Source organism: Chinchilla lanigera, unplaced genomic scaffold (assembly GCF_000276665.1).
Source record: "Chinchilla lanigera isolate Chin_1 unplaced genomic scaffold, ChiLan1.0 scaffold00023, whole genome shotgun sequence".
NCBI lineage: Eukaryota > Metazoa > Chordata > Mammalia > Rodentia > Chinchillidae > Chinchilla > Chinchilla lanigera.
In genome coordinates this window covers 21,492,751-21,500,861 of record NW_004955424.1, presented here as the reverse complement: position 1 = coordinate 21,500,861, position 8,111 = coordinate 21,492,751, and the positions used below count along the sequence as shown (strand labels likewise).

Here is an 8,111-nt window from a genome sequence, read left to right as displayed (position 1 = left end):
CATCCAGTCTAAGAGCAGCCTCTGGGGATGTTGTGGAGGGCCTGATTCTAGAGGAGGGCTCCCTCCCACACAGCAAGCCCACATCCCCAAGCTCTGGATGCTTCAAGTGCTGGGCCTTATCTGGCAGCCTTTACGTTCTTGCCAAGAGCCTCAAGCTGGACACATTCCTGATTGAGTGGAGGAAAGAATTCCTAGCATTCTTCAGCCACTGTTCTCCAGGAGCTCCTAAACTCAAGTGGGACAAAAGAGAAAAGAAAAAAAAGCCTTCATTTCTAATGTTTGGAATTAATCTGAAATAAGTCATACTCTCAAATCCATGAGAAGAACAAAAAGCAAGAGATTCAGGACCACTGAGACAAGTACTTATGAGATAAAAAATTTACAATTTTCTCAATAGTCTTGAGGGCCTTGCAGTCTTTACATTTGACCCACATGTTTGACAGTCTGAAATATGTCATTCTTATACATCATAGTAATTCTAATATCCGTTATGCTTAGTAAATAGAGTAGTCCAGATGTTCGCATGCACATTATCTCTCTGTAACACCACCACATATATATTACTTTTATAAATAAATTTATACTTTACAATGCTTTATTACTTAGGTGATCTTATTTGCTCAACATAAGAAATCTAAGAGTTGGTGTTAGTACATTTTAGAGAGCAGAAATCTAAACTGAGAAGTGAGAAACTTGCCTATTATCAAACACTGGCAAGGAAGAGACAGACTGTGACCAGGTCTTCTGACTTCCCTCTGCCCTGTCTCACTCAATTCCTCCCATTATGACATCACAGATGCTGTAGAGTGGTCACTTAGAGTCTGTCCAGTTAGAGAGTAACATCTGACTCTTCCTGGCAGAGACAGACTCCAGTGAGTAACTGGGAATTTGGAAGGTCAAGCCAGGCAGCATCAAGTTGATGGCTAGGGCACGTCAGGATGTCACCTTAGCGGCAAAGTGGGAAACAGAAACAGTGATCCTGCAATTCAAAAGCTTGCTCAAAAAGCCAAACCAACCATCTAGTGAGTGATTTCCAAAATTTGGACCACAGCCAACAGGTAGGCCACAGCAACCTCCTGGTGTCCCATGGACAGATCCCAAAGTATGTCTTTACTTTGGATCTTACTAGCAAATGATCATAATACCCTAGGTTTTTTTGTTGGTGGGTCTCGAAAGTCTACTTATTAATAACTTCTGAGTCAAGAGCTAGGGGTATTTGGAATTCATAAATAAAAATTTAATAAATAACTGAGTCTAATGAGAATTGAGTACTTGCCTGTCTGGCAGGCAATGTTTGGCAATATTTGCAAAATTCTCACTATTATTGGGCCAGGTTGTTATAATATCCTCAGCTTTGGGGAAGCTTGCTTTGTTATCAGCAGCGGTGCATATTGAGTTGGTAGTACTTTACAGTGGTTTCTATTCTTCCTTTTTAATTCTAAATTATCCTTCGTTACCTCCACCATCATCTATTTTGTTTGAGGTGGATTTTTTGATTAACCCTACAGTAGGCTAGTGATGTTGTTATGGTTTATATCTAAAAAGGCCCCCAAAGCTTCATGTGTTTGGAAGGTGATTGGGGTGTGGGGTCAGTACAGCTGACTTGCTGTTAGAGGCAGGTCACTGGCAGAGTGACCCGGAAGGGGACCTTTCCCTTCCTTGGCTCCTCCCTTTCCTCTCTGCTTCTCCTCTGCTCTGCCTCAAGCAGCTCTCTTCTGCCATCCCATCCTGCCTTGGAGTCAGATAATTAGGGACTGAAATGTGAGCTAAAATAAACCTCTGCCCCTTTAAATTCTGGCCGTCAGGTATTGTGCCTCAGCAGTAAGACTGTGACTAAGAACAGATGCCTTTAAGGTGACATAATTTATATCCTATAAGTTTTCTATGGTGACGTTTTAAAACAAATTTGGCTTGTGGGACACAAAAAACAATCCATATCCATATTGTTAAGTAGATATTCCTATATTACATACAAACTGTTTTCAAAGCAACAGTTTATTACTTTTAGGGAATTCTTTGAAAATCAGAAAAAGCTGGAAAAGTTGAATCTTAGAGTCTTTCACCCACACTAAGTGGGCTTCAGTCAAAAAAGTTGGAGAATCACTGGGCAGCAAGAAACAACTTGGTTCATTTCAGGAGAATGGAAAGAACTAGAAACCAGGAGGGAATGAGCATGTGCAGGAAGCCTGAGAGGCAGAAACTGAAGAGATTGCTGGTGCTGAAGAAATGATGCCTTTGGTGTTTTTTCAGATATCTGTGGCCTTAGGCGTTTATACAGAAAGAGCAGTGAACCTGTCCCCAGGGTGCCCTACAGGACAATCTAAAAAATACCCTTCCAGGAGCAGATGAGAGATGAAATCCAGCTGTCTTTCACTGACCATGAACTCAAGTGCCAGAGAATAGCTCTTTGTAAGTCATGACTCTAGAAGTACTTAAGAAAGTCCAAGGATATTTTTTGTCCATACATTGAAGGTGGCTACCTCCTACTTCCCCTTAGAGAAAATGACCAAGTATCCTAAAGATATTTAAAAGGCATTGAAACAGTCTTAAAATTTAGCAGAGTCCAACAAGTGCTTAAATTTCTGACAAAATCAGGACATGGGGAAACAAAGAGCCTAGATACAAAATAAAGTCTTTCTTCTGTTTCTGGATATGCCATCAAGAAAAAGCTGGGTGGAAAAAAAGCACCTTGATGGAAGACCCAACCCATGGAGAGGTGTCTTTTTACACAGAGAATATTTGAGTTTGAATTCAGACAAGATGAAAAAATTTGGCTACTATTAAGAATTGAAAGTGCCTTAAATTAAGCAGGTCAAAATAGATCTCCCTTCTTCAAAAAACACTGTTATAATTTATTCTGAGATATAACTTCATAAATATTTTACTATAGGCTTTGCACATGGTTAATCATTGTATGTGTCTCATTGCATAAAATGATAACTATCTTAAAGTAAACCTTAGTGAATAGTAAGATATCACTAAAGAAACAGATGTAAAGTAATATTTAATGTGGCTGTTAAAAGTTGCTCATCTTGGTTTTTAACTGTCAGGAGAGATGACTTGACATTGTACTATTCTTCACAAACATTTTGCTAAGTTGTCATATTTCTTTCAGAATTCACACTTCCAGAATGGCCAGTGGTTGTGTTCTTTATTTGTTTTACTCTGGATGACTGTTTATTTGGTATGAATGAGGCCAAGAGTCCATGCCTCGGACTTTCCAGGTGTGATCCTATAGGATTGGGTGGTTAGGAAATTCTTACATGGGGATTGGCAAATTGTATAGAATCTGTTATTTTTGTTTCCTAGCAATTTATCCATCCACAAAAGACCAAACTATTATTTGCTGAAAGAGAAAGTAGAACCCGTATTACTTTAAAATAATCTTTGGTAACTGGGCATGGTGGTGCATGCCTATAAACCCAGCACTCGGGAGGCTGAGGAAGGAGAATCACTGTGAACTTCAGGTCAGCCTGAACTTTACAGTGAGACCCTGTCTCAATAGATAAAAAATAAAATAAAATAAAACAAAATAAAATAATCTTTGGCAAATGAGAAGGGAAACCAAGAGATGGAGGGGTAGTAGGGAGAGAGTAGAGGGGAAGGGGATGAAAAAAGAATTAAGATGTCTTATGTACATGTACCAACTCCCATGTAATGATGATATGCTGCAAACATGTACAAATAAAAAAGTAAAAACTGAAAAAAAAAAACCAATAAGAAAACATGATCTACCTGTAAAAACTAAATTCCCAAGGGATATGGCCAAGTTCTTTAACTTATCTTCTTAAATTATGGATGGACAAACCTAGAGGAAGCCATTACTTTTCCTCAGTTCTTAATGTGAGTGTAAACACCTAAGGATATAAAATTCAGAAGTCTTTGAAATATAAAGCTGATGAATGCAGCTTTTCAAAGATTCAGACAAAATAAGAAGGGAGAAATGTAGTAAAAATAGTATTCACTCTCATCTTTTTTCCCCAAGACAGGGAGGTGTGTTGTTTTGTTTCCTCTTTTGATTTTTAACCTGAGGCTAGCATTAGTGAAATATAACAATAATAACTAGCACATTAGAGATTATAGCTTGCATTATTTTCATTAGCTCACTTGAGTTCCTAAACAAGCTGTTATTATTTAACTTAATTTTTTTCAAGATCTAAGTTTTTATTTTAAAAAATTATAATTCTTTTAAATTTCTCAATATATGTAATGCATGGTCAAGAGATAAATTCAGAAAAAATGAAAAGAAAAAAAAAAACAGTTATGTAACAACCTGATTTCCAGGTTAAATTCCAATCTATTTCTTCCTTTTGTTACCCTTTATTATATTTATTTCATGTATTTTAATGGCTAAAAAAAGGCTTCCTTTTTTTTTCAGACAGTCTTGCTATACTGTATAGTCCAGGCTGGCTTTCAGCTCACTTAGCCCAGGCCAGCAATTCTCCTCAGGCTCCTGAGTACTGGAATTAGAGGTGTGTACCACCAGGCCTGGTCAAAAGCTTTATTTTTGCCTTTTTTAAACCTTTCTTTTCTCAGGAGAAAATTTTTCTTAATATCCTTAATATCCATTATTTAAAATTGTATCTTTTCATTTATTAAGACAATATTAGAGGGGGCTGGGGATTTAGCTCAGTGGCAAAGCGTCTGCCTGGCAAGCGCAAGGTCGTGAGTTCGATTCGCGGTACTGGAGAAAAACTGAAAAAAAAAAAAAAAAAAAAAAAAAAAAAAAAAAAGACAATATTAGACTCATTGTAACACTGAAAGTAATGAGCCTTAGAGAGACTCATTTAGTCAAGGCCACTCTGCTAGTAAGATTCAGCCTGGACTCTAAGCCCTAACTTCTGACCACAAGGCCTGTGCACTTTGTACTTTCTCAGCATACGCTAAATCTTATGGTGTTCCTTTTCACACTTTAGCCTGGTTTCATTGATTCCCAAGTAATAGGAAATCAACTTAACAACAGCACCAATATCATACCTATCAATTAGCTCAAGAATCCTGTTGGCTGGTCCTGCTGTTTTTGTAACTCACATCAGTGTGAAAAGTTTACAATACTATAACTTCTCCAGAAAGCCAAAGTGATATTACCCTGAAAACAGGAGAGAAGGGTTTTTTTGATGGTGGTGTTGTTTTGTTTTCCCATGCAAATTTTACATCACTGGCACATGTACTTAATAAATTTTAGATTTTATCACTATTTTAATAAATTTACTTCAGTATTCACATTTTCTTTTGCATTCTTTTTATCCCATTTTCCCTATTCGGCTCTCCTAACATTCTGGTTTTTTATACTAAGGTTCTCAGGGGTATCTAGTACCTGAAGTGAGGATCTTACAAAACTCAATGTCTCTTTACTAGTGGAAAAATTTTTTTTTTGTAAATTTCTCAACAATGAGAGTGAGGTAGAGACTCAGAACAAAGTGTAAAAGCTGTACTGCAAAAAACATTTTTAAAAAGTAAAATGGTATTAGCTACTAGGATAAACAGGGATTTGGATAATAAATTATGCACCAAAAGGGGGGAGGTGGAGGGAAGGGAAAAAGTAGAATTGAAATGTGTTATGTACATGCACTGATTTCCCGCAGTGAATGTAATCATTATGTACTGCAAACATGTGCTAATAAAAGTAAAAATAAATACTATTATGATTGGGGATAGAAGGATAGAGAGGGACTCTTCAGAATCCCCTCTTTCCTATCACTGAGATCATCATGATGACTGAAGGATAAAAGATCAGATTCTTCTAGCTTAGAAGATTTATATAATCTTTTGAAGCAACAAATTGGAAGAAGATAAAAATTCTTTTTGTACAAAGAGACTCATTCTTTGACTTTCCAATGCAAGAGGAGAACTCGTCACTTTACTCTCAGTAGGAACAGGAGAAGACAGTGTTTTTCTCTCCATCCTCCCCCTTTAAGGGGATTGCTTAACTCTTAATTTGACTTTTGAGAGCAATTTCTGTTGTTCACACAAACCAAGTGATCACACGTCACTAGAAATGCTCACTTGCCCGGTGTGGGTGAGGCTTTGTGCTGAACAAAAGGAAGGCAGCTCTACATTTAACCACAGTCAAGCCCTTTGTGGGACAGCCAAGAATAGCATGCATGATTGCAATCCATAAATAATACACCTCCTGTCCTCTGCATTTTACCTATTCTTTAGGACAGAGGCAGCTACTCCTGAACAGGTCAATGTTATTACCGTATTCCTAACTCTAGGACCAAGTTTTGCAGATTTTCTTCACCTCTTCCTCTCCTTATATTTTCAGTGTAGCCATAAATAGTGAGTTTCTACTCTGATCGCTGAAGCCCTCAAGATAGGGCACTGAACCCACTAAATGATGAATACATGCCATATGGAGCTAACGGCAAGTTCCAATGTAAATTGTATCTGTATTGCTCTCTGCACTGCAGATAAAAAGTCCCTTGTGACATCTCTTTGTACTTAGCTGCATGTATCTGAAAACAGCTAAAGTCACTGAGAACAGTGAAACGTTTTATTTTATATAAAAAGACTAGGTATTAAAAAAAGACTAGATATTGTCCAGACTAGATATTAATGATGAATGACTGGTTTTAAAACCTTATTTGATGTTACACACAATTTATTTTATTTGCAATCTCATATTTTAACCAAATGTTTGAATATTTTGGCCAGCTTTATTAAAGGTGCAGTGTACTGCACAAGAATAGGATCAAAATACTCCACCGCGATGCCAATAATAAATATGCTGCCACTGTTCTAGTCCTATTATCCTCACTTTATGAATGAACAAACATTAACTAGTACCACTGGGGGCTACAAAACCCATGATCCATCCACCATTCTATGCTGTCTCTTGTCTTCTAGCTCTTTGGACCTAAAGCAAACACACATCACTGTTATGTCTCTTCTCTTTATTCACTAATAAAAAGATTTAACTAAATATTCACCAAGACCCCTTCCAGTTCTAAATGCTGTTTTTCTGTACTCACTTCTTTTCTTTACAAAATATAAATTTTTTATTTAAGTGCTCCTTTTCCTTTCAAAATCAAAAGCAATCCTCCTATGGGAAGATAGAGAGGTGAACTTGCCTTGCTTCAAAGACTGGAAATAATCAGAAACAACTGCTTTGCCTTTGGCCCATCCCACTGTTGGCTGATGGGCAGTCCTTTAGCAAGGCAAAAGGGATGTGAGGAAAAACCCAGCAATATCAGTAGAGGTCCTGTTTCTTAGTTAATGCGTGAGTGAGCATGTGAATTAACGTGTGAATTTCCCCTCTGTGTGGAAATATAAGCTGTTTAGGAATTCCAGGTAGCCACTTGTTATCTGCCCTATCTTCTGGGTATTTCTACCTAGATTCAACAAAAATACATTTGTGACATGGTGTGTTAATTTTCCTGTGAATTCCCTTAGTTCTCCTCTTTTTAATTTTTTTAAAAAAATTTGTAGAATGTTCTAGCAACCCACATACCAGAGGCCAGCCATGTTCTGGACATGGTTTGTAGGGTTCCAGTACAAAGACAGACAATATTCCCTTGTAGAGCCCTCTACAGGCTCCTAGAATCTGCACAGACGAACTATGGAAAGATCAAGGAGATAAGAATTAGTGTGTCCTTATAAAGTATGGGGCTGAACAGATTTGAGGAGAGATAGTAGGAGTGAGTCAGTCCCAAAGTGGTTACCGCCAAAGTTTCAAATGCAATGAGATGTTAGATGGCCTCTTTACCATAGTGAATAAGTACAGAGACTACTAGATGTCTTACCCTAGAAAGAACAGAGGGACTTTTATGGACAAGTAGACTCTGGAAAAGATTACAGTTTTCTTTTTAATTGGAAAGTGACTCTCACAAAAGCAGTGAAGTGATATAACCAGTATTGGATTTTTTAGAAAGAAATTCTCTTCTTGGGCTCCGATTGTTAACTTCAGAGAGCTTTCTGAAGAAAGTAATTTAATATTGGACTATAAATTAGACATTCCAGATAGCACAAGTGGCTAATGCTATCTCCTCCCATACATATTAACTTTGTTAATTTAATCAACGATTCTGTATGTGATCTCCTCAGAAGAGACAAAATGAAGGAAATCAGCAGTTACTGAGAATCTTCTGTGTTTCAAACACATTATTTTA

General features: G+C 37.3%; 1 protein-coding gene across 2 annotated transcripts in view; it reads left to right on the top strand.

Moving 5' to 3' along the window:
• Window positions 1-817: 817 nt before the first annotated feature.
• Ehbp1 (EH domain binding protein 1) overlaps window positions 818-8,111 on the top strand; it is a 348,572-nt gene continuing 341,278 nt past the window's right edge. The window contains exons 1-2 of one of the 2 annotated variants that reach the window (XM_005385724.1): window positions 818-1,058; window positions 2,251-2,409. The gene's annotated coding sequence lies outside the window, so the exon portion shown is untranslated. The remainder of the gene's footprint in view (window positions 1,059-2,250; window positions 2,410-8,111) is intronic. The other variant, XM_005385727.1, reaches the window with a different exon arrangement.